The sequence below is a fragment of the Vipera berus genome (genome assembly GCF_964194415.1).
Source record: "Vipera berus genome assembly, chromosome: 2".
In the NCBI taxonomy this organism is placed as follows: domain Eukaryota; kingdom Metazoa; phylum Chordata; class Lepidosauria; order Squamata; family Viperidae; genus Vipera; species Vipera berus.
Genome location: NC_138203.1, coordinates 264313421 through 264339384, shown reverse-complemented (window position 1 = coordinate 264339384; position 25964 = coordinate 264313421). Strand labels below are relative to the sequence as shown.

Sequence of the window (25964 nt, the reverse complement as noted above, 5' to 3'; positions counted from 1 at the left end):
AGGGGTGCGTCGTAACTTCATATGGTTGCTAAGTGACCAGTTGTAAATTGAGAACTACCTGTATTGAAAAAAAAATGAGACAGAATTTGAAATAGCAAATTATCAGATATTATTAGATTTGTGGTTATTGCAGAAACCAGTTCCCTTGCTGTGTATCATTTGTGTTTGTCTTTCAGAGCCCTCCCATGACTATTCTTTTTAAAGACCTTCCTTCCTTCCTTCCTTCCTTCCTTCCTTCCTTCCTTCCTTCCCTCCCTCCCTCCCTCCCTCCCTCCCTCCACTCCCTGATTTTTAACTTGCAGTTTTGTGCTTTGCACTCACTCTGTGCCTAGAACTGAGCGCTCTCAGTGCTGTATATACAATAATAACAATTCTGACTTGGGACAGTAATTCCCTCCTTGGCTTGCCTGTTATCCTTCTTGCATGCTTCCTAAATTGCTTGGAGTGGGGGGGGGAAGTGGGCTGAGGAGGTGTTTTTAGAACATTTAAAAATAGCACCATTGTCTTTGATAGCTTGCTTTTGGGGAATAGGCCTTCTTTGGTAGTGATCTTTTCACCAGAACAGAAACAAGAGTTATCCTTTCAAAAAAAAATTTTTTTTTTGCTTTGGCAATAAGATTTTTTTTTTAAAAAAAAGATTCCTGCCACAGATCTTGGGGATGGAAACTTCCTGCTGAACGAAGAACAGATGGGAGAAGTACTCGGGGAGCGAGAGGGGCCCGTGCCACCCATGGTTGCGGTGGGATAGGACCGTGAAGGGTACAGTGGGAGAACTAACTGGCGGCTTCTGTCTCCTATCTTCCCCAACATTTTACGTAAACATGGCACAACCCTGCTATTAGGGAGGCTTGTTCTGAATTGCCTGCCTTGGCAAGTTCCAGGGTAATATGCAGACGGCTGCTAGAGGCAACCTCCAGCTTCCTGCCCTTCAATCCAGAGGCATGGAGGGAGGGGGCTGCCCCTTCTCCGAGCTCCCCAGTTGGAACCCAGGCCAGCTTTCTCCTCCTCCTCCTGCCGGAAGAAGGGGGTCTGAGCTTGTGTGTGTGGGGCGGGGTGGGGTGGGTTTGAATTGAAGCACAGCTGGCTTTGGTGGGAGTTTGGCTTTGGCGTTCCCTGGACTTCTCTCCCTTTCTGCCCTGGGTGCCAGGGAGTGACAGCTCACAGGCAGGCTGCCAAGCCCTGAATTGAAGAATGTGTGAGGCCTTCAGCTCTCACATGCTTTATCGAGGGTGCAAAGAAAAGCCTCGACTCAAAAGCTGCTGCAGTGCAGGTCAAGAGAAGGAGGAAGAGGAATGTTGACGTTAACCCCTTGCAGCGCTGGATGGCAGCTCCCGAGTGGGGGCAGGGTTGAGATATAACAGAATAGCAGAGTTGGAAGGGGCCTTGGAGGTCTTCTAGTCCAACCCCCTGCACAAACAAGAGACCCTGCACCGCGGCTCTTCAAACCTGGCCCCTTTATGACTTGTGGACTTCAACTCCCAGAATTCCTCAGCCAGGCACGCTGGCTGAGGAATTCTGGGACTTGAAGTCCACAAGTCATAAAAGGGCCAAGTTTGAAAAGCCCTGCCCTACACCATGGGGAGGCAACCTTGGCTCTTTTATGACTCATGGACTTCACCTCCCAGAATTCCTCAGCCAGCATGGCTCAGCTTGGAAACCTCTCCCTTTCCCCTCAGCATGGCTGGCTCAGGAATTCTGGGAGTTGAAGTCCACGAGTCGTAAAAGAGCCAAGGTTGCCTACCCCTGCCCTACACCATTCCAGACAAGTGGCTTTGCAGTCTCTTCTTAAAAGCCTCCAGCGAAAATGCCTCCAACTTTTGACAGCATCCTTAGGTTGCTGGGGGAGGGCAGCTGATGGAGGAATTCTGGGGGTTGAAGTCTACACATCTTAAAAGCTGCTGAAGTTCAGAAAGAGCTATTGTACAGAAAGACCTCAACTTACAACTGGTTGCTTAGCGACCATTTAAAGTTATGAGGTACTTATTACCAGTTCCAAAGTTCCAATGGTGGGGGAGGGAGAAATCCCCCCCATGGTCACATGACCGCACATCAGGGATTTGGGAAGTGACCTGCATTTATGACATTTTTGCTGAAAACCTGCATTTGTTTCCAATTTTGGACAAAAACATTCCATAGTGAACAATGAGTTTGCTTCATGACGGTGTTTGCTTAACTGCTGCAAAAAAGGTTGCAAAAATAAGTCCTGTCACCTGGTGACCTGCTTTACAACTGTCATGATTTATGACTATAATGGGCAGCTTTCCTCGTGGCTGTAAGTCAAGGACTACCGTACCTCTAAAAGATTGAGCAACTGCACTTCCAGAATGTGTTGAACTTGCTTTTTTGGGGGTGTGCACAGCATAGTGTGTTGTCTGAATCTGGCCCAAGTTTGTATTGTAGTGTGTTGTAAGAACTCAACCACCAAGTTAAACAAATTGTGTGAGCATAGCCAATGAGTTTGCAGAGAGAAGTCTATCTCTGGGCTAGCATTCTAGCAGTGGGCAAAATTAACATGGCCTGCTATGAACCTTCCCAGTTATTTCATTCTGGAGAAGAATTTCTCTGCTCTCCTCAGCAAAGGGGCATTTTTTTCCTTCGCTTTGCAGATGAGGCATTTCCTTGAGAGGTATGGTTAGTAAATCTCTCTTAAGACATTTCTAAGTTTCAAGGCATGCCTTTTTAAACTGAACTCTTATTATGGATAATTAGGTAGAAAACATGCTGTTCTTGGGCATCAGTGTGCATTAATTTCATTTACACAATATAGTAATTATGTGAGGGAGGCTCTATCTTTAGATCCGCACCCTAAAAGGAAGCACATACAATTCTTAGCCACTTCCCTTCTTCCCATTGAACAGAATGTTTTGATTCTGTTTGATTACCGAGTAGGTAACATCAACAATGCTAATGATTGTGGGGTTTGCTTCCTGTATGTATACTATACAGTATATTGATATATATACTGCTCAAAAAAATAAAGGGAACACTTAAACAACACAATGTACTGTATTTAATAGTAGGATGTCTTATCTTGTGTTCCCTTTATTTTTTCGAGCAGTATATTTTTTATCATCTATCTGTCTGTCCATCCATCCATCCATCCATCCATCCATCCATCCATCCATCTAACCTTCTTCCTTCCTTCCCTCCCAAAATCAGCCTTCCTTCCTTCCTTCCTTCCTTCCTTCCTTCCTTCCTTCCTTTCTTCCTTCCTTTCTTTCTTTCTTTCTTTCTTTCTTTCTTTCTTTCTTTCTTTCTTTCTTTCTTTCTTTCTTTCTTTCTTTCTTTCTTTCTTTCTTTCCCTCCTTCCTTCCTTCCCTCCCTCCCTCCCTCTCAGAACAATTAGGATTCCTAACACTTCATGGAACAGCATTCCATAACTGGAATTTAGATTAGCAGGCCGCTAAGGTATCTTCCAACTATAGATTGACTAGTCTAACATATTAGAATAAGGTTAAATAGCTTATGTTTCAGCTTCTGGGGTGTAAACTCAGCCATCCCACTAAGTTCTAAGATGATTTAATGTTCTTGGACAGAGCGTGCACAATGAACACAGCAATTATATGTGTGCGTAGTTTAACACAGGTTTAGGGATTAGGGCATTGTGCAAACGCAGTCTGTAATTCTGGAAAATCTGAGGCAGTCTCAGATGTATAAATGAAGATTATTGTCCAACCTAAAAAAAAAACAAAAAACAACAACCCTCCTTCATTTCCAAATGGCAAAAAGATGAACGCTGAAGCCTCTTCCTTAATTTAAGCCAGTCATTTCAGCATCTTGAGTATTCCAAGGACAATAAATATAATATTTATTTATGCCTTAATAACACTGGTTTTAATAGTGCATTCCCGCCCCAGCAGCTCAAGTGGGGGGGGGGGAGAGAACATAAAGGGGTGATAGGCTGTGAAAAGACCAGATACCAGATGGCGATGTGGGAGAGGAAACCAACCACACAGAATGATAGAGGAGAAAACAGGAACTCCCAAATGTTGCACAGCGGGATTGATTACGGTGGAGCAAAATCACCATTTACATAGCTCTCCAATCAAAGAGGTCCAAACAAAAAAGAGGCCCATAATGGATCTAAATAGGGGGATGATGCATGTTGGCCCAAACAAAACAAGAGCAGACCAACTCTTGTGTGTTGATTGGTCAGGAAAGAAATGTTGGTGCTGGGATGGATTCAGGGTGAAAAACATGAACTCAGTGTGCAGTTGCGGTGGGGAAAAAAAGTACATATCCTGCTGGAAATCGTTAGAGAAAGAATCTAAAAAAAAAGCAATCTCCTGAAGGTTTTATGAGAGTCAGTTTTGGTGTAGTGGTTAAGGCATCAAGCTAGAAACCAGGAGACCGAGAGTCCTGCCCTGGGCACAAAGCCATCTGGGTGACCTTGGGCCAGTCACTTTCTCTCAGCCCTAGAAAGGAAGCAATGGCAAACCGCTTCTGAAAAACCTTGCCAAGAAAACTGCAGGGAGCAAGTACTCCAGGCAGTTTCCAAGAAGACATGATTGAACAGAAGAAGAAGAAAAAATGGTTTAATGTGGTGGTTTATCTTGAAGGTAGCCTTCTGGTCATCCTTTTCCAAAAAGGATGTGGCAATGTTGAAGCAACTCAAAAGGACAACCAGAATAATCAAGAGACTGAAGGAGCTCTTCTCTGGTTTCTTAAGGGAAAAGATAAGCATTGGGGTGAGACTGGACAGCCATTTGCCTGAAATGGCTGTCCAGTCTCAGGTTTCCTGCCTGAGCAGGGGGTTGGACTAGATGACCTCCAAGGTCCCTTCCAACTTTATTATTATTATTATTATTATTATTATTATTATTATTATTATTATTAATTATTATCTGTATAAAATGATGCAATTGGAGAAGAAGTCTGTGAAAAGAACTTTCCCCCCCTATTTCAAAATTAGAAGAGGGGGTGGCGGGTTTATCAAGGAAGAAATTGGATGGGAGTTCCAGATCAGACGTGATGCTGTTTGCACAGCTCATAGGTAAATTTGGATATATGCTCTTTAAAATATAATGACGTGCAGCTTTAAAAATATAATTAATTCTCAGACAACCGTGGAGGATAGAAGGCAGTGGGTTAAATTTAAGATCAGAGAAAGGAGGCCTTGTTATGACCAGTGAGTCAGGACCTCGAGCAGAAAGATGCACTTGTGATGACTTTGGTTCCTCTCGGAGCGTGCTTGTTTTCTTGCAGACATTTCATTACTCAGCTAGGTAATATTGTCAGTGCCAGGGTGTGGGTTGTCTCCTTGCTTATTATAGGCAGTAGCCTGCCCTTCCATTGTTGGTGGGGGTGCAGTTTTCTCCTTGGTAGTTCCTCAATTGTTTTCTGCTTGATTGTTTGTTTGATGTTATATGCTCTCAGCCTCCAAACCTGTTTCTTTTAGTAAAATGTGCTAGAGCAGGGGTGTCAAACTCAATTTCATTGAGGGCCGCATCAGCATTGCGGTTGCCCTCAGGGGGTCAGGTGGGTATGGCCAGGGTGGGCGTGGCCTACTGGGTAGGCGTGGCTAGAGTGCGTATGGCCTACTGGGTGGGTGTGGCCAGCTCTACATCGTTGGCATCAAGGGTGCCTATGGGGGCCTGGGCAGGAGTGGGACAGATCTGGGGGTCTCTGGCAGAAGGAGGGTCTCTGGGCCAGGACCAAGGCAGCGGGGGCCGTTCCCTCACTGTTTCCAGGATGGCTTCGCGGGCCGCATGAAACCACTTCGCGGGCCGGATCTGGCCCCCGGGCCTTGTGTTTGACATGTCTGTGCTAGATTGATTGGGTGCTACCAGAGTCCAGGTTACTTGGTAAGAGCAAATCCGTGTGAAACCAAAGATTTGAGGAAAGAGGCTTCCTCTTATTTGGAAGGCTTCAAAAAGAAGTTGGGCAACTTTAGGCTTGCGCTCAGTTTTGCATTCCTGCCACTGAGAAAGCGAGTTGGACTGGATGGCAAGGGAGGGAGGGAGGGAGGGAGAGAGGGAGGGAGAAGGAAGAAAGAAGGAAGGAGGGAGGGAGGGAGGGAGGGGGAGAAGAGATGGAGAAGGAGGGAGGAAAGGAAGGAAAAGAGAAGACACGGAGAAAGGATGGATGGCAGGAGGAAGGGAAGAGGGGAGAAGAGATGGAGGAGGAAGAGAGGAAGGGAGGAAAGAGGAAGGGAAGAAGGAGGAAGAGAGGGAGGAAAAAGAGGAAGGAAAAGAGAAGACATGGAGAAAGGATGGATGGCAGGAGGAGGGGAAGAGGGGAGAAGAGATGGAGGAGGAAGAGAGGAAGGAAGGAAGGAAGGAAGGAAGGAAGGAAGGAAGGAAGGAAGGAAGGAAGGAGAAACAGATACATGCTGGTTTACTGAGCCCAATCACCCTTCACATGGATTCCTTTCTATTCCTCCTCTGTGTAAGTTAAGTTTATTCATTGTGAAAATAATTCAAAAGAAGCAAAGAGGAGGACCGCTATCTGCTTACTGTGGCAAAACTCTACGGACAGCATTTTCACTCTGAACCAGCACAGCTCCTTGTCCTCTTTATGCTGAAATAAAATACTGAATTATCCCAACCATAAGAGCAACAGCAAGCAAGTTAGTTATGGCTTTCTATCTATTCAAGGGATCTCATGGCAGATTACAGCCCTGGAGATCCAGATCAATTTGCCTGCTTGGTTTTTTTTTTTTTTGTTTAAAATCATCCTAACTTTTGAATGCAAAAAATGGTAGTTTACATCAGATTGACAAAAATGACAAGAGATCCATCTGCCGGTGCATCTCATTGTTGTCGTCTCTCGCTTACTTGCTCTTTGGCAAAAAGTGCTCCTCCACTTGCGTATTTAAAAAAAACCGATTGAAGAGTTAAGATAAAGTGTGGCTGCTGGCAATGAATGGCCTGTCCCTGTTGCAAACTGTAAATGCGTTCCTTTTTTTTTGCTCATTCATTACACTGAATGACTTGAGTTTTAGGTGTGTTAAGTGCTCCTGTGTCTGGGTGCAATGATTTCTTTGGCTGTGCTCTTGTTGCCTGGCTCCTGTTCGGCTTAGGGATACGGGATTGAATCAAGCCAGGAGCAATGAGGGAAACAGTCGTTCCTATAAATCCTCAATTGCTTAGGAGATAGAAAGCAATCTTCGTCAGCTTTGCTTACCGAAGAAGGAGAAATTGGAGCTAATGGACACTAGATCCGGCTTGTTAGCCAAGGTTGGTTTGCATCATTGTTCATTCAGCTGCCTGTTTGCAGTGAGGTGTTGGGTGAAAAAGGCTCTTTGTCTGGTGCAGAATCCGGAGAGGCTGGCTTCCTACCCAGAGACAGAGAACAAGCTGGCTGCCAGGGTGTGAAATGCCCGCCTGGGCCTATTGGAACCTGGCTTCCTTCTCAGTGGGGAGTAACATGTCCGCCTTGTCAGTTGGGGAAAGGATCCGCTTCTGGCATTCGGGCTAATTGCTCATATCACAGATGGCTTTGAGGGTCCATCTGCTGCTTGCCAGAGAAGCCGCATTGTGAAAGTAATGATTGTTTGCTAGCAGGAGCTGCAAGGGATGACCTTGTTGGCATCAAAAAGGAGGAGAAATTTCACTAAAGGAATCTTCTCTGTTGTTTTTTTTTAAATTATTTTTTTTTTGCAGGACTGTAGAGGGAGGTAGCCAGTTTAATTCAAGGCAGTGCAATTAAATCTGCAGCGTTTGCACCTCATGGGTGACAATTAAACCAGCATTCGGTCCTCCTTTGAGAAATATTGAGAATGCATCTCTCTCTGCCTGTGGATATAAGGGATGTGGGTGGTGGAGCAGAATTGCTAGAGGTTTTTAGCGAAAATTTTTCAGCCAAATTACAAGTCCCAAAATTCTTTAGGAAAAGCAATTCCCAAAATGATTTGGAAATTGTGTAATGCCTTTGTTCCAAAAGTTAAATTTAATGGGCAACGTTTGTATTTTATAATGATCCTTAATTTCAAGATAGCTGTAGTATGGAATACAGGTAGTCCTCAAATTACAACCCTTTGTCTAGCGATACTTTGAAGTTACAGCCACTGAAAAAGATGGCTTACTTGCATTTACAACTCCTGCAGCATCTTCAGGGCCATGTGATCCACATTGGGGTGCTTGGCAACTGGCATGCAATTAGGATGGTTGTAGCATCCCAGGATCACATGATCGCCCTTTGCAGTCTTCCCAGCCAGTTTCCAATAAGCAAAGCCAATGGGGGAAGCCAGATTCACAATTGCATACAGTGCTTCACTTAACTTTTAAGTGATTCACTTAATAACCATGGCAAAAAGGTTGTAAAATCAGGCGTGACAACTGCATTGCTTAGCAATGGAAATTCTAGTTCCAATTGTGGTTGTAAGTTGAGGATTACCTATTAAGAACTCTGTTATACTTGTGGTGAGAATCAATCTTGGTAATAATATCAGGAGCACAGGCACCTCCTGTTTTTTGGACAGTTAGAACAGTTAATCAGTGGAACAACCTGCCTCCAGAAGTTGTGAATGCTCCAACACTGGAAGTTTTTTAAGAAGAGACTGCACAAGCATTTGTCTGAAATGATATTATTGATCATTGCACAGTCAGATAGATGTTCAGACTGGATTTGGCATCTGGAATAGGCAGGTGTGGATGCTTGATGGTATTACAGATATCATCGCAGGATGGAAGCAGTTCCTAGTAAGGCTGCCTTTTGCAATTGACTAATGGTGAATTTGTCAATGCCAATGGTGTTCAAGTGGTTCTCCAGCTGTTTAGGGATTGCACCCAAGGCACCTATTACTATTGTACTACCCTTGCTTGCCTTTGCCACAGATTATTATTATTGTTGTTGTTGTTAAGATTTTTGCAGACGTATGTACTAACTATGATAATGATGATTTTGTCATGTTATGGTGCTGGTCCTTTAGCTGAGTCTTCATCTGATGTTTGTTTTGCAGAATTTGTTAATGAAGGTAAATTTTGCAAGTGCTGTACTCACAAGATCAAAGCACAGGGCAATTGAATGTAATTCAACTCTCCTGAAAACTAAATTAAGCTTTGCAATAATACAAACTGAACGATGACGTGCGTTGGAAATTGAAGCAAGGGCTTTGTTATGAGAAAATCAGAAGTTGCAAAAAAAAGTTTCCGTATTACCTTCCCTAGCAGTATTCACGTCACAGCTCTCTCAGAAGCTGTTCTACAGAAAAGAGAGCAGTGATGAAGATGGTGAAGGCAGTGATTTTGCTTCTCATTTTATAGGCCCTGCTGTGGTTGTCCCTTTGAACCACAAGTTCTGCCCCCATCCAAGTCAGAAACAGGCAAATCTGTACATAGGCTGTTCATTCTAGATCACTTACTAGCCTGGCTGGTGCCTCTGCAGGATACTAATACTTCCGTGTCAGAAACATCTACATGCTTCTCTGGTGAAAGGATTTGCCGCTGACCTCACCGTTGCCCAGGGGAAGCCCAGTTGGGGGCTCCTTTTACATCCCTGTGAAGTTGCCCACCAAAGTGATACCCATTTATCTACTTGTTGCCTGCTTTTGAATTGCTGGGTCTGCGGGAGTTGGGGCAAGCGATGGGAGCTCACCCCGCCCTGTTATAGCCACATCTCTCAAACATGAGGCTGCACATTGTCAGCCCAGCATTCTAACCTCATGAGCCACCTTACTCCTGCTCTGTAGGATGTGAGAATGCATCACAGATCACGCTCTCGGAACGCTTTGTAGCATACCATGGTTTGGAAAGCCTGGTCTTCCCACCATAGGTGTCTCCAGATGCAAGGATTTCAGCAATGGCCTTGCTGGGCAAGAAACCTGGGACATCCTCCACATCTGGAAGGTGTCCAGGTTGAAAGAGGCTGTGGAAAACCCTCCAGGGTATCAGCTGTTATAAAAGCTTTTCCTGGAGGTAGAAGGTTTGGTCTCTACTGGTTCATCATTAAACAGAATGAGACCTGACGGAAAGTATGAATGTCGATGGTTTGACAGCCTATCCCCAATAAGAGTGGAAGAGCTGCACCCATCCACCACCTACCCAGCCATTTCCCCCTGAGGCAGTTTGAGCAAATCTCATTTTCCACTTGGGAAATTGGCTGAGGCGATGTGGGAGAGTGTTGCCCTGAGCTGGGGAAGCGTCCTCTGAAAGAAGTTCTTTGCAGAAGTTTCAAGAACTTCTAGAAAGAGTACAGAGAAGAGCAACAAAGATGATTAGGGGACTGGAGGCTGAACATATAAGGAACAGTTGCTGGAATTGGTTATGTCTAGTTTAATGTAGAGAAGGGCAAGGGGTGACATGAGAGCAGTCTTCCAATATCTCAGGGGCTGCCACAAAGAAGAGGGACTCAAGCTAGTCTCCAAAGCACCCAAAGGCAGGACAAGAAGCAACAGATGGAAACTAACCAAGGAGAGAAGCAACCTAGAACTAAGGAGAAATTTCCTGACAGAACAATTGATCACTGGAAGGACTTGCCTCCAGAAGTTGTGGGTGCTCCAACACTGGACGTTTTTAAGAAGTGATCGAACAATCATTTGTCTGAAATAGTATAGGGTTCCTACCTGAGCAAGGGGTTGGACTAGAAGACCTCCAAGGTCCTTTCCAAATTATTGTTGTTGTTGTTGTTGCTCATCACACAGTCAGCCAGATGTTCAGACTGGATTTGGCATTTTTGTCTACCTATCGAGTCCTTACCAAGGACCTGGGATAGGCAGATGTGTATTATTATTGTTGTTGTTGTGATGATGATGATGATGATGTTCTTGAGAGCCTCAGGCAAGAGTGGTTGAGTGGGCTAAACGGGAAATGATTCCTGGCTGCCACAGCTTTCTATGAGATTAGTGCTGGGGCAGAGACATTACTCAGCAACTAGGAATGCAGCTCTCTTTTTCCTTAATGAGAACAAAACATTCTTATTCCTGCTAGTTAAAAGGCTAGGACCGGCTGTCACCATGCCAACAGATTCTTCTCCCCTGGGAGTGCCAGAGCAGAGAATCCTTTTTGCCTTCTGTTTTTTTTTGGGGGGGGGGAGGGGAGGGAAGGTGAAACAGACGAGCTCAAACTTGACATTGGGGTGAAAAAAAAGCACCCCCTGGTTTGTTTTATTGGCTTTCTGCAACTAGGCCCAGTTTATTCCACTTGATATATCAAAGTCTTTTTAGCTAAGGACTTGCTGCTGACCAAGGTGGAATTTGGTGCAAGCTAGGTGTGAGGTCTCTTTGGACCGACCATTCAACCTTGGACAGAACTGTTTTGCTGGATCAGGAGGACAGGAGAAGAGCTCTGAGGGATCAGACTAAAGGTCTCTCCAGTCCAGCTACTTGTTTCCCACACTTATCCACCAGATGTTTTTGGGAAGCTTGAAACAAGACCTAAAAGAGGCTTGTTTTGCCTTTGGTCTCTCAAAACAGCTAAGTCAACACTGAACATGCTGTCTGGAGATGGATGGAGTGGGAGAAAAAATAGATAGACGGGGAAGGAATAGAACAGTATTTTTCAAACTTGGTCACTTTAAGACAGGGGTCTTCCAAGGTGGCCCTTTTATGACTTGTGGACTTCAACTCCCAGAATTCCTCAGCCAGGCACGCTGGCTGAGGAATTCTGGGAGTTGAAGTCCACAAGTCATAAAAGGGCCACGTTTGAAGACCCCTGCTTTAAGATATGTGGACTTCAGCTCTCAGTTTCTGGCTAGGGAATTCTGGGAGCTGAAGTCCCTTCATCTTAAAGTGTCCATGTTTAAAATATACTGTATTCGTGAAGAGGTCTTGGCCAGCTGGCTATCTGCAGAAATCACTCTGCTATGATGTTAAATTCTCTGAGCCAGCAACCATTGCAATATCACCTGGCAGTAAATTGTGCAAAGTAATTATATGCTGATTTTTAAAATATTCATGCTTTTGGTTTGGTTTCTCAATATAGTTTTGATGCAAGCTGCACATGGGTCTGTATGTCTGAGTTTATTATTTTGTTAAGTCATAATACGTTTCCTTGGGTTTGGCTCAGCCTGTAACTTTATCCATTGTGGTTTGTAGGTTGAGATTTACAGCTTAGCGTGATGGATCAGTCTGGACAATTACAGCTTACACCTTAGTAAAACAAATCATAGTGCAATTTCTTATTTTGGGTTTAATAATTCATTTCTCTGGTTTCGATCATTTTCTTTGTTCTCTGCCTTCCTGAATTTTTTATGTATTAACTCACTGTTCATAATTTTATATAGAATTCTGTCTCCATAGATGAAGATCTATCTAGGGCACCATTTCATTTACAATAGTAGCAGCTACACCTCTGTGAGGCTTACAAGCCATTTCCTTACTAATGATTTATAATATATTATGGCACATTCAACTATCTCTGTATTGATATAGTGGAACCAATTTCTGAATTTCAAAAACCCAAACTAAGCTACCATTATATGGCAGCAAAGCAATAAAATATTCGCTGCCATCTGGTACACAGGGAATCCTCAACTTATAACCATAATGAACTTGCCTAATACTTTGTGTCATACTTTGTGACAGTCATAAAGAGGGTCACCCATGTGAGTGACCTGATTTTACAGTCTTTTTTATGGTGGTTGTTAATTGAGCGCTGGGGTCATTCAACGAACCAGTTGTTCGCAATGAGCCAGTTTTGCCCAAACCCAGAAATAAAGGCTATTTTTGGGGGCAAAAGTGTCATAAAACATGGTCACACAACTGCAGGATGCTTCAAATGGCCTTAAATGCAGGCCAGCTGCTCATCCCCCCAAAATGCGGTCATATGACTGTGGGGTGGTGGTGGCCATTAGAACTTCAGAACTGGGTTGTAAGTAGCCGCCAGGCGGGTCCGTTATAATTTTGAATGGTTGCTAAGCCACTGGTCGTAAGTTGAGAACTATTTCTCAACTATTTATGTAGATCAAGGGTGTCAAACTGCCGGCCCGCGGGCCGGATGCATCATGGTGAAACCGCGGCCACCCTCTTGCCGGCAATGGAAAAAAAGTCGTGATACGTTGTGACACGTCACATGATGTCGCAAGTTTGAAGCCCCTGATTTAGATGGAATAGCCCAGTAATAAATGTAAGCAGGACTGGTTTTATGCTGTATCACAATAATAATATGTCTATGAAGATTCTCAGTCATCCCAGTTATGGTTGTTCCAAAGGTATGTGTGTGGTTTGTTTTGTTTTTTTGTTTTTGAAAGGCAACTGAACTTTCTGGGTGTTTTCTTTGAAAACGTTTCGCTTCTTGAATCTTCTTCAGAACTGAGGAACTTCTTGAATGAGAAGCGAAACATTTTCAAACAAAACACCAAGAAAGTTCAGTTGCCTTTTAGAAAAAAAACACACATTTGGGCACCATAACGAGAGTTGGATTATGAAACCAGGTATTATCAGTTGCTAGTAATGAAATAATAAAAGGCAATATGTGATTTGATGTTTGTCCACAATATCCAGAGAAACGGGATCTTCCCTTTACATTCTCCCTCTCATTGTTTTTACAGGCTGAATTGCGTTGACTCAGAAAAGAAATGAAGCCCAGGCAGTCTCCATGGTATGTACCATCGTGGGAAGACTCAGCATGGCCTTGCTAACACAGGAGCAAAGGAGGGTGATGGCCCAGATTAGGGATCTATTGAGGGATTGGGGCAGGTGGGGCATGTCTTTCTGAAAGATATTCAGGTGGGGATCAGCGTGGGATTCTTGGGCCAGAATGGCCTTGCAGTGATTAGCCATGAGGTTTTCTCTAGGTCCGTGGTGGCGAACCTATGACACGCGTGCCACAGGTGGCACGCAGAGCCCTCTCTGTGGGCACACGCGCCCTCGTCCCGGTCCTAGGCCTTCAGCTGGGTTTTATAAAACCTTTTTGCATTAGGCCTCCGCTGCCATATGCAAAAAAAAAAAGGTTCAATTTAAACTTCTTGCGGGGGAAAAAAAAAGATCTCGCAAAGTTGGAATTCATCGATTGAACTTTTTAGCCCCACCTAGTCAGCCGTTACCACCGCAGCCACACCCACCCAATGGGCCACACCCATCCAATTGGCCACACCCCACCCAATGGGCCACAGCCACCCAACGGGCCACGCCCACCCAGCACCCGATGATACATAAGTGGGTTTTGGGTTGCAGTTTGGGCACTCGGTCTCTAAAAAGGTTTGTCATCATAGCTCTAGGTGCTCTGCACAGATAGTTTGCAACTTATGACGGTAATTCAGGCCAGAATTAAAGTCATGCCGGTCATTAAATTGGTCATCATGTGACTGGCCCAATTTACAATTTTCTTAAAGGTAAAGGTAAAGGTTCCCCCGGACATGCCTGCTAGTCGTTTCCGACTCTAGGGGCCGGTGCTCATCTCCGTTTCAAAGCCGAAGAGCCAGCGCTTGTCGAGGACATCTCCGTGGTCATGTGGCCGGCATGACTGGACGCCAAAGGCGCACGGAACGCTGTTACCTTCCCACCGTAGTGGTCCCTATTTTTCTACTTGCATTTTTACGTGCTTTCGAACTGCTAGGTTGGCAGAAGCTGGGACGAGTAGCAGGCGCTCACTCTGCTACGCGGTACTCGGGATTCGACCCGCCAAACTGCCGACCTTCTGATCGACAAGCTCAGCGTCTTAACCCACTGAGCCACCGCGTAGCCATTAAGTAAATCTGTGCTCATTAAGCGAACCTATTGTCTGCAATGGTCTTCTTTACCAGAAACGCAGTAAACGCCGGTTTCCAACACAAAACATTAGGATGCTGCAACGGCCATAAAGATGGGCCTGTTGCTGGGTGCCTAAAATGCAATCATGCGACCATGGAGGGGGGAGGGGAACGGACGGTCTGTCAGAACTTCAAATCTGCAAGTACTTCGCTTCGGCAGCACATATACTAAAATTGGAACGATAGAGAGACAAATCTGCAAGTACTTTTTGGGGTTCCATTGTAACTTTGAATGGCTTGTCTGAGACCAATCATCAGTCAAGGACTAGTCAGAAGTATTGACTTGATAAGAAAATAACGGTCTCTATCTGTAAACCTATAACGGAGAGGGTGCTTGCATATGCACGCATAGGGATGTGTTGATTTATCCCCTTGAGTTCCCCCTAGTGGGGCTCCCGAGTTCTTCCTCACGATCCCTGCTGTTGCATCTTCCTGGGGAAATTTGTTTGATGTAACAGAATAACAGAGTTGGAAAGATCCTAGGACAATGATGGCGAACCTTTTAGAGAGCAAGTGCCCAAACTGCAACCTAAAACTCACTTATGTATTGTTGGGTGCCGGGTGGGCGTGGACAATTGGGTGGGTATGGCCCATTGGGTGGGTGGGCCAATTGGGTAGGTGTGGCCCGTTGGGTGGGCGTGGCTGCGGTGGTAATGGAAGACTGGGTGAGACTAAAAAGTTCAATCAATCAATTCCAACTTTGCGAGATCTTTTTTTTTTCCTGCGAGAAATTGAAATTGGTTGATTTATTGAACCTTTTTTTTTTGCACACAGTGGCGGAGGCCTAAAGCGAAAAGGTTTTATAACACCCAGCTGAAGGCCTAGAACTGGGGCGACAGTGCGCGTCCCCACAGAAAGGACTCTGCGTGCCATCTGTGGCATGCGTTTCCATAGGTTCGCCACCACAGTCCTAGGAGGTCTTGTAGTTCAACCCTCTTCTCAAGCAGGAAATCCTATCACATTTCAGACAAATGGTTGTCCAATCCCTTCTTAAAAACAACCCCCAGTGTTGGAGCACCCACAACCTCTGGAAGCAAGTCGTTCCATTGGTTAATTGCTCTCACTGTCAGGAAATGTCTCTTTAGTTTTGGGTTGCTTCTCTCCTTGATTCGTTTCCACCCAGACTTCTATTCAGGAGAAAGAAAGAAAGAAAGAAAGAAAGAAGAAAAAACCGTGTGGTTTCAACTTTCATGGTCTTCTTGTATCTTAGCAAAATGGCCAGGATGTGTAAGGAGCTAATTAATTCCTTTTCATAATGAGGTGACTGAAGAAGTCTTTTTTTTTAATTATAGCAAGAGTAAGGAACTAATTGAGATTTGAAGACAATGGGGGAAAGGAAAAGAAAAATGTCATGAATCCTCGAGCTGCTCTTCCCGGAATACACACAAACGCACAATGTAGGTAAAATAATAAGACTCAGGATACAATAGCACAACTCATTAATTTAATGTAAGTCAGTAGAAGCCTCCTGATCTCCACCTATCTCCATGATTCTCTACAACTATTTTGTCCTGCTTCTCCAACCCTTCCCCAGGGCAAGCTTTTTCTTCTGAATCCAGGGTGCGAAGAGAGGCCTTCTCCTCCCAGGATGGAGGGGGGCAAAGATTTGAGACACAATGGAGTTTGTCCACCTTCCTTTTTAAAAGCCCATTAGAAGTTTTCACGCTGGTAAACAGTTCTTCAGAGTTTGATTTTTCTAGCTCTTTTAGCTTCTGTCTGTTCTAATTTGGTAATTCCAGTTTGAGCTTCCCTACCAAGGAATCATTTCAGGATGGGGACTTCTCACTACCCAGTACAAAACTAGTGGGTGCCATTTTTCCCCTGTTCATATTCCTTAGATAATTTGAATAAGAGGTCATTGTGTGATGTTATTTTAGAGGAAAGTCAGCAGGTAGTCAAGGTATCTCTATCCCCCCACATTGGGTATCTTTATCCTAAAAAATGAAGCTATTTCAGAAAAAAAACTAAAAACAAAGTAGGAGTAACCCTTAAGGCAGGGGTGTCAAACTCAATTTCATTGAGGGCCGCATCAGCATTGCGGTTGCCCTCAGGGGGCTGGGTGGGTGTGGCCTGGGTGGGTGTGGCCTACTGGGTGGGCATGGCTAGAGTGCGTATGGCCTACTGGGTGGGCGTGGCCAGCTCTACATCGTTGGCATCAAGGGTGCCTATGGGGGCCTGGGCAGTAGTGGGACAGATCTGAGGGTCTCTGGCAGAAGGAGGGTCTCTGGGCCAGGGCCAAGGCAGTGGGGGCCGTTCCCTCACTGTTTCCAGGATGGCTTTGTGGGCCACATGAAACCACTTCGCGGGCCGGATCTGGCCCCCGGGCCTTGTGTTTGACATGTCTGCCTTAAGGGAAGGGATTGATGTAACTGTCAATTTCAGGGTAGTTATTCTTTATTTTCCTGACCACAAGCTCGCTTCTCCACAAGTTGCAAATGATAAAGGAGACTATTTGTAGCTCCAAGTTGAAATGAGGGGTCCTTGGTGCTCTCTGAGCTTGATTTGTTTTTATGCAGATGTTTCATTAGCCATGTTACCTGGTTTGGATAATGAAACATCTGCATAAAGACAACCAAGTTCAGAGAGCACCAAGGACTCTTCAAGTTTGCAATTTTGGTTAAAAAAAAGTCATGCAAATTTTTTAGAGTTAAACAAATCATGGGTGGAATGTGGCCAGTGAAAAGAAAAAAAATGAAAGTGGGTAATCACTGTGGATATCCAGTACAAGCCATGATGACATCAGGTCCACAGTAATATGAAGACGTGGGGAACGTCTTTGCCTCCTTCCTTGTTCTCCCCTCCCACATCAGAGATGCCCATAGCTAACGGGAAGAAGTTCTCATTTACATCTTCCTCCACAGTTAAATATGACAGTTTAAAATTATTTCCCATTTGATTGCCAGCACAGAGGAGTAAGTGACTAACTTGAGGAAAAGGCTGTCTGTTTAGCTGTACTGAACACAGATGGACAGTGACTGTGTTCACACAACATGCTGGTCTGTGTGTAACTGATCTGTTATTCAGACCAATCCAACTCACAACTTTGTTGTTGTGTGAGGAAAATAGAGTAAGAAAAAGCATTAGGTATGTTCGCTCTATTGAGTTATTTATAATAATAAAAGCAGGAAATAAATAAATACACACACTCGCACACGCGCATGCACACACACACACACAGAGAGAGAGAGAGAGAGAGAGAGAGAGAAAGAAAGATATTGGAAAGGAAATAAGAGGATCTCTTCTAATTCAAATGGTCCTGATCATATAATCATAGATCGTTTAAAAATAATAATTCTGCACGCCACTTGTCTAAAGAAGAAGAAAAAGAAGTTGGCCACAAAGCAGGCTGTGATTCCACTCAAGATGGCTGCACCCATGGGCCAGTCCTCCATTCATTCAGTGGGTTATGGTCTTACCCATCTAGTTATAGACTGGGGCCATCCAGCTTCTGGGTTGCAACCATGCACTAGTACATGTTGTGTGTGGGGGTGTCATTTAATCTACCAGGAAGTTTAATGTATATCAGAATCATGGAGTTGGAGGGGACCTTGAAGGTCTTCTAGTCCAACCCTCTGCTCAGGCAGGAAACTTTATACCATTTCAGACAAATGGCTGTCCAGTCTCTCCTTAAAAACTTCCTGTGTTGGAGCATTCACAGCTTCTGGAGGCAGGTTGTTCCACTGATTAATTGTTCTAACTGTCAGGAAATTTCTCCTCAGTTCTAGGTTGTTTCTCTCTTTTTTCTCACATTCTCTCACATTCTAGTTACCTCTAGGAAAATTTAAAATTCACTTTTCTTTTCTCCCCCCCAAGGTTGCCTGAACTACAGGTATTCCACATATTTCTGGCTTTCAGTCTAAGCGGTTTACCAGTGGTCGTTCCACTCTTGTTCGTGCGTAGATCTCACCTATAGCAGGCAGGTACTTGTTTTTGTTTTATTATGTTTTTGCATGGAAGATGCCGTGAAAGTGAAAGTTATTTGGCAATATTGCTGGGACCTTTTTGTGGACGAAGTTTTAGCTTGAATGCCAGGTTGTTGCTGATGAGGCAGTTCAACGCATCTCAAGGTCTACAATGAAACTAATTCAGTATTCAGATCATAACGCGGTATAGAATCATAGGGCTGGAAGGGCCTTGGTCACAGGGCTAGGCAACCTTGGCTCTTTTATGACTTGTGGATTTCAACTCCCAGAATTCCTGAGCCAGCTGTGCTGGTTGCCTATCCCTGGCCTTGGAGATCTTCTAGTCCTTTTAGAGACCGAGTGACCAAACTGCAACCCAAAGCCCACTTATGTATCGTCGGGTGCTGGGTGGGCGTGGCCCATTGGGTGGGTGTGGCCCATTAGGTGGCCGTGGCTGCAGTGGTAACGGCAGACTGGGTGGGACTAAAAAGTTCAATCAATCAATTCCAACTTTGCGAGATCTTTTTTTTCCCTGCGAGAAGTTGAAATTGATTGAACCGTTTTCTTTTTTGCACACGGCAGCAGAGGCCTAAAGTGAAAAGGTTTTATAAAACCCAGCTGAAGGCCTAGGACTGGGGTGACGGCCTGCATGCCCACAGAGAGGGCTCTGCGTGCCACCTGTGGCACGCGTGCCATAGGTTCGCCACCACGGTTCTAGTCTAACCCCCTGGCCCATGGCAGGTAGGGTCGATTCAGCTGGTCCCTGTCTGAGCCTCCATGGAAGCTCCATTCGAGACATATTAATAGGTTGGACTGTGTGGCTGCTTTCAGATTATTTATTTATTTACAAAAATTTATATGGCTGCCCAACTCCGTTCTTGGTGACTCCCGGCAGCTTACAGAAATAAAACCCCAGATATAAAACCCAATTACCCTCCCCCCCCCCCGGTGACAACAATCAAACAAACCGCTTTGATGGGCTCTGTATCGCCCTGGGGTTTCCACCCCTGCTGGCAAAATCATCAAGGTCTGTCAAAAGAGTGTTAAGTGGGGGCCAATCTTATCTCTGTGGGGATGATGTTCCACAGGAAGGGAGGGAGCCACCACAGAGTAGACCCTTCTTCTTGGTCCCACTAAATGCACCTTCTTAAGAGAAAAGACTCATAATATTTCCTGCCTCCCCATCCATTTTACCGTTGAAGCAACTCCAGGTGATTTACAAAATGATAGAAAGATAAATATAAAAACAGTTAAAATCAATGAGACTTAAATAGAGACTAAAAACCAAGGGGATTGGCAACACAGGTCTGAGGGTCCTCCTCCTCCTCTTCTTTTTCTTCCTCCTCCTCCTCCTCCTCCTCTTCATCATGGTTTGCGGCAGAGGCTGTAGCTCTAGAGGCAGACTTTGTGTCAGACGCGATTGTATAAATCAGTTTTCTTCAAACTTGGCGATTTTAAGTCGTCTGAACCAACTCCCAGAATTCCCCAGCCCACCTACCCATCGATATAGTACTTTTTACAGATTTTTTAATTGTTAACGATTTACTGTATGAAATAACCAGGTTTAATTTGTAAAATAAAATGGTTAAGAAAAACAATATTAATACATTGTCTGGCAGGCCAGACTCCTGAGCTTCTAAGAAGGAAACAGGATTTTTTTTTAAAACTATATCTGTTTAAAAAGATGGAAACCCTGTCTGTTGCTGCATTTCAATATCTTGAATCCAGGTTAGACAATTGGTCTAAGTAAGCAGTAGAGTTATATTACAGTGGCACTGACATGGAAGCAGCTGTTGATTAGGAGTCTCTTCCTACTTCCGTAAAGAGAGGGGTTGGAAGCTGGACAGGATGCATCTGCAATTAATAGTTATAATGGCCAAGTCAACACAGGCTGCAGTCTTGGCTGAAAAAGTTATTTCTGCCTTGATTCTTTATAAAGTAACTTGGCCAGGGGCAAAAACTAGACACTTCACCGCCAGTGAAATGTAGTGCTTAAGATATTGGACTGGCATTTGAAAGATCCAAGTTCTAGTCCACCTTCAGAATTTTTCTGAGAGATTTGGGGCCAGTTCCTCTCTTTCTGCCCAACCTACCTGTTGACTTCAGTTCATGAAGGAAAGGTGGAACTGGTGTGGCTCAAAGGAGCATGGATGCCAAGGCCCAGCATCCACAAGATATGTAACCCTCCCTAAGGCTGATTAACTGCAGTGCCCAAATCATGCCCAGACATGCCTGGATGACCAGTGACCTACGAGACACACCTGATGTAAAGAAGCCCTGATAGCATGGCTCATGGGATGCCAGGCAGGACTAGTGGAAGGGGTGGGGGTTGGTTAGTGGGGCTGTGGTTGCCAGATCCACCATTAAGGAGCTGTGACTAAGTTGGTACTTGTCTGGTTAAACAGCAGTTAGGTCTTGGCTAGGCATTGTTGTGTGACCTCAAACAGATTTCATTCAGGTTGCATTGTTTGCAATGGCTGTAAGGAAGACACGAAAGCACATCCTGACAAACTATCGAACTGATATGACTGCTGTAGCTTTACATCTATTTTGCTAAAGCTTAGGGTTGCAAATACATGTTTAAATACAAACAGATTTCATTTTGGGTCCTTTTAACTTGGATGCTGCCCAGGTGGTCTTCGACTTAACAACCATTCATTTAGTAACCAGAGTTATAATGGCTCTGAAAAAAATGAGTTATGACTAGTTTTCAGACACTTATGACCATTGCAGCAGCCTCATGATCGTGTGATCAAAATTCAGGTGCGTGGCAAGTGGCAACTGTATTTGTGACAGTTGTACTGTTTTGGGTTCGTCCGATCACTAATAATAAGTTTCTCAACCAGATTCTGACAAGCAAAGGCAATGGAGGAAGCCAGATTTGCTTAATGACTGCATGACTCACTTAACAACTGCAATAATTTGCTTAACAACTTGGGAAAAAAAGGTCACAAGACTCACTTAACAGCTGACTCGCTTAGCAATGGAAATTTTCGGCTCAGTTGCGATTGTAAGTCAAGGACTAACTGTAATCAGCAATAATCTGACGTACAGCAGTGGGTGGAAGGGATCCAAAATGGAGTCATTTTTTTGTGCTACGGCTTCTTTCTTGTGGGTATTGTGGAAACATGACCAAAGCAGGAGAGAGAGAGCTACTAGAATTGAAAGCTGAGCTTAGAAAACGAGAGGTCAGGAAAACGTGATCAAAAGCATCTGACTGAGTGTCTATATAAAGCAGAAATTAGAATTTCAGGATTGTTTAGTCTGCAGCACGCAAGAGGATGGGATGAGGTAGAAACACGTTGTTTGTTTTAATAGCCGAAAGTTATTCATAGGACAGCCTGTTTCTTTCACTTCTAAGAGGGAAAAGCAGCTGGACAGGAAGATGTATTCTTTAGCATCTAATTGGGAAGTAAAGGGTAAGCAACTTATTTTAATACATGTCAGCCGCTGCCAGATCATACTGACAATGAAATGTTTCTGTTTTCTTCCTCGTGAAAAAAAGATTTCCTGCTAAATAATAGCCATGGCTTTTGCCAAGCTGGAACACTTCACATGTGCTTAACTTCATCCTATTAGCCATGCTGGCCGGTCCCATCTGGAGATCTCTGAATCACAGGCTCAGCTTGCTTTCACACATCGTGTTAAGACATAGTGAGCTTCGCTTATGTATTCCTATGCTTTACAAGCCCAGTCGGGTTTGTCTTCCAGTTAGGAATTCTTAAGGGTCATGAATGTCTCCAAAAGTTGCTACCGGCATTTGCATGTGATAGATGGGAAATTACAGGTAGGCCTCGACTTACAAAGGGACGCGGTGGCTCAGTGGGTTAGGACGCTGAGCTTGTCGATCAGAAGGTCGGCAGTTTGGCGGGTCGAATCCCGAGTGCCGCTTAACAGAGTGAGCGCCTGTTACTCGTCCCAGCTTCTGCCAACCTAGCAGTTCAAAAGCACGTAAAAATGCAAGTAGAAAAATAGGGACCACTCCGGTGGGAAGGTAACAGCGTTCCGTGCGCCTTTGGCGTCTAGTCATGCCGGCCACATGACCACGGAGACATCCTCGGACAAGCGCTGGCTCTTCAGCTTTGAAACGGAGATGAGCACCAGCCCCTAGAGTCGGAAATGACTAGCACGCATGTGCGGGGGAAACTTTACCTTTACTTTACCTCGACTTACAACCATTCATTTAATGCCCATTTGAAACTACAATGGCACTGAACAAAGTGACTTCGCACTGTTTTTCACACTTACGATCTTTGTAGCAGCCCCACGGTCACGTAAACAAAACACGGAGTTCACATTTAGGATGGTGGCAGTGTCCTGGAGTCATAGGACCACTTTTTGCAACCTTCTGACAAGCAAAGTCAATGGGGAAGCCAGATTCACTTAACAACCGCGTTATTAACTTAACAACTGCAGTCATTCACTTAACAACTGTGACAAGAAAGGTCATAAAATGGGGCCAAACAGCAACAGAAATTTTGGGCTCAATTGTCGTAAATCCAGGGCTACCTGCATTCAACACCACCCAGCATGCCACTGAAAAGCCAGATGCACAGCATGAGGTGTGAATTTTCCAATTGTGACTTGGTTGAAACCTGGGCGGTGGCATCCATGCTAGCTCCCTGTTTCCCGTCAGAATGATGAAAACAACCTTGCAGCGTGGCAGTGCAAATTCTGCTCTCTGGGGCACGTGTATAGTATTGCGTTGCATGCAGAAAAGAGACAGGGACTATTACAGCATAACACTGCAAGGCTGCTTTCCTCAGTCTGATTTCCCCCTTTGTCTCTCCACAGGCAGTGCTGAGGGGGGCAGCTCTGAGGGAGCTCTCATCTTGGGAGAAAGGTCGTAAAATCGGTTATAACTTACTTAACAACCGCCTTACTTAGCAGTGGAAATTCTGCTCCCAATTGTGGTCGTAGATCCAGGACTACCTACTGGTATATTACATTCTGCTAAATTTTTGCTTTTCTTGTATATTCATTCATTCTCCTAGGCCTGTCTTCTTCCTGAGGGAAACCCCTAATAGGGTTCTCTAGAGCTGAATATATCTCTTGGTCCAGAAAAGCGACCTGCCCTTCACATCTGAAATCAATGTGAAATCTTTTCCCCTTTCTGTTTGTAGTTTCTGTGAATATTGCAACGGATGATAAAGCTTTGAGGTCATTGCTTATGTGCCACTCCTTGGCCCTCTCACAAACACTTGTTCATGTGATGCTGAGCTTAAATTCCTGTCCGGGGTGCCTCATCCTTCAAACTCTTATGAATCTTTGCCACTTCTAAGCTTCGTACCTTTGCCTGGAGACCTTTTCTCTCCTACTTCAACCAAAAGTCTTCCAGTCTCTGGGATGTGTGCAGCCTTTCTCCTTGCTTCTCCTTTTGCAATAATTACAGGATGCTACTTAATGATGGAGGTGGGGGGGGGGCTTATCAGGAATCCTGATTTGCCTGGGGACCAGACTGCTTTCCAGCAAAGTCTTAGAAAGTAGACGTGTACAGAATTGCGAAGAGGAGCACAGGTTTCATAATCCATCACAATTCACTCCTCCTGTGCCTGAGGACTCTAAAGGAGGGTGGGATTTGCTATATCTGTCAATACTTGCTCTCCTTTCACTTCTGCAGATGCGAAGAGGAGCAATTTTGAAGGAACACTATGAAGCCCATTGTCATTTTTTCCCAAGGGACTTGAAAAAAAAAATAGTCCCCAGCTATATAAAGTTGGGGAAATCTGTAGAGGACTAAACATGTTAATAAAATTGTCTTGAGACATACGGCAGGTTGTGGAATGCAGAGTGTTTGCAGGTTTCTTCTAGATTTACACATTACAGTAAGTTACAAAATTGATTTCTTCCCACCGATAGAGGAGAATATTTGTAGCTCGGGGTTGAAATGAAGGGTCCTTGGTGCTCTCTGAGGTTGGTTGTTTTCTTGCAGACATTTCATTACCGAACTACATAGCATTATCAGTGCAGTATGGTTTCTTGCTTTCAAGTTGATGATTTTCCGCAAATCCAGCCAGTCTAAACGATGTTTTACAGTATAATGTGTAAAAACCTAGTTGTGGTGGTTTATTTAGTGAACTATGGGTTTCTGGTGTCAAAGGATGTGCAACCTTTCAATGTTATGAAATTGCAAACGTCTGCACTGAACAAACCGTGTTCAAGGAGATACATCATTTTCTTTAGCTTTTCTGTTTGCAGGTGAGAAGCATGTCTTAGCGCTTTCTCCGTCTTGATTGTCTTCTAGGGATTAAATATATGTAAAAGTTCAGTTATTCTTCCATTGCAGGTGGTGGCTCTTCTCTAGAATAGAGGAAAGAGATCGTGGCTAGCATGAATCTTGAGTGAAGGTTTTGTCTGCACTGGAACCTACTTCAGAAGGGCAGCCACAAAGCAGATGTCATTTGTCTTACAGGTCTTCTTCAGGCTTAAAATAGCCAGAGCCAAACCTAAGGTGAAGGTGGGCTTTTCAAACTGGGTAGGCTAATTGTTGTTGTTGTTGTTGTTGTTAGTTGCGAAGTCGTGTCCGACCCATCGCGACCCTATGGACAATGTTCCTCCAGGCTTTCCTGTCCTCTACCATCTTCTGGAGTCCATTTAAGCTCACGCCTACTGCTTCAGTGACTCCATCCAGCCACCTCATTCTCTGTCGTCCCCTTCTTCTATTGCCCTCAATCTTTCCCAGCATTAGGCTCTTCTCCAGTGAGTCCTTCCTCCTCATTAGGTGGCCAAAGTATTTGAGTTTTAGCTTCAGGATCTGGCCTTCTAAAGAGCAGTCAGGGTTGATCTCCTCTAGGACTGACCGGTTTGATCGCCTTGCAGTCCAAGGGACTCGCAGGAGTCTTCTCCAGCACCAGAGTTCAAAGGCCTCAATTCTTTTGCGCTCAGCCTTTCTTATGGTCCAACTTTCACTGCCATACATTGCAACTGGGAAGACCATAGCCTTGACTATACGCACTTTTGTTGACAGGGTGATGTCTCTGCTTTTTAGTGTGCTGTCTAGATTTGCCATGGCTTTCCTCCCGAGGAGCAAGCGTCTTTTAATTTCTTGACTACAGTCCCCATCTGCAGTGATCTTGGAGCCCAGGAAAATAAAATCTGTCACTACCTCCATTTCTTCCCCATCTATTTGCCAGGAATTGAGAGGGCCGGATGCCATGATCTTGGTTTTCTTAATGTTTAGTTTCAACCCAACTTTTGCACTCTCCTTCTTCACTCGCAACAAGAGACTCTTCAGTTCCTCTTCACTTTCTGCCATTAGAGTGGTATCATCTGCATATCTTAGGTTGTTGATATTTCTTCCAGCAATCTTAATTCCAACTTTTGATTCATCTAGCCCTGCCTTTCTCATGATGTGCTCTGCATATAAGTTAAATAGGCAAGGCGACAGTATACAGCCTTGCCGGACTCCTTTCCCAATTTTGAACCAATCAGTGG

The 25964-nt window shown here is 44.6% G+C and overlaps 2 protein-coding genes across 2 annotated transcripts in view; one reads left to right on the top strand and one right to left on the bottom strand.

The window, feature by feature from the left end:
• Positions 1–4867: 4867 nt before the first annotated feature.
• Positions 4868–25964, bottom strand: part of TADA3 (transcriptional adaptor 3) — a 701258-nt gene continuing 680161 nt past the window's right edge. The window contains exon 9 of the transcript XR_014025446.1: positions 4868–4887. The gene's annotated coding sequence lies outside the window, so the exon portion shown is untranslated. The remainder of the gene's footprint in view (positions 4888–25964) is intronic.
• Positions 18447–25964, top strand: part of PLXNB1 (plexin B1) — a 136027-nt gene continuing 128509 nt past the window's right edge. Inside the window, exon 1 of the mRNA XM_081319087.1 lies at positions 18447–18548. The gene's annotated coding sequence lies outside the window, so the exon portion shown is untranslated. The remainder of the gene's footprint in view (positions 18549–25964) is intronic.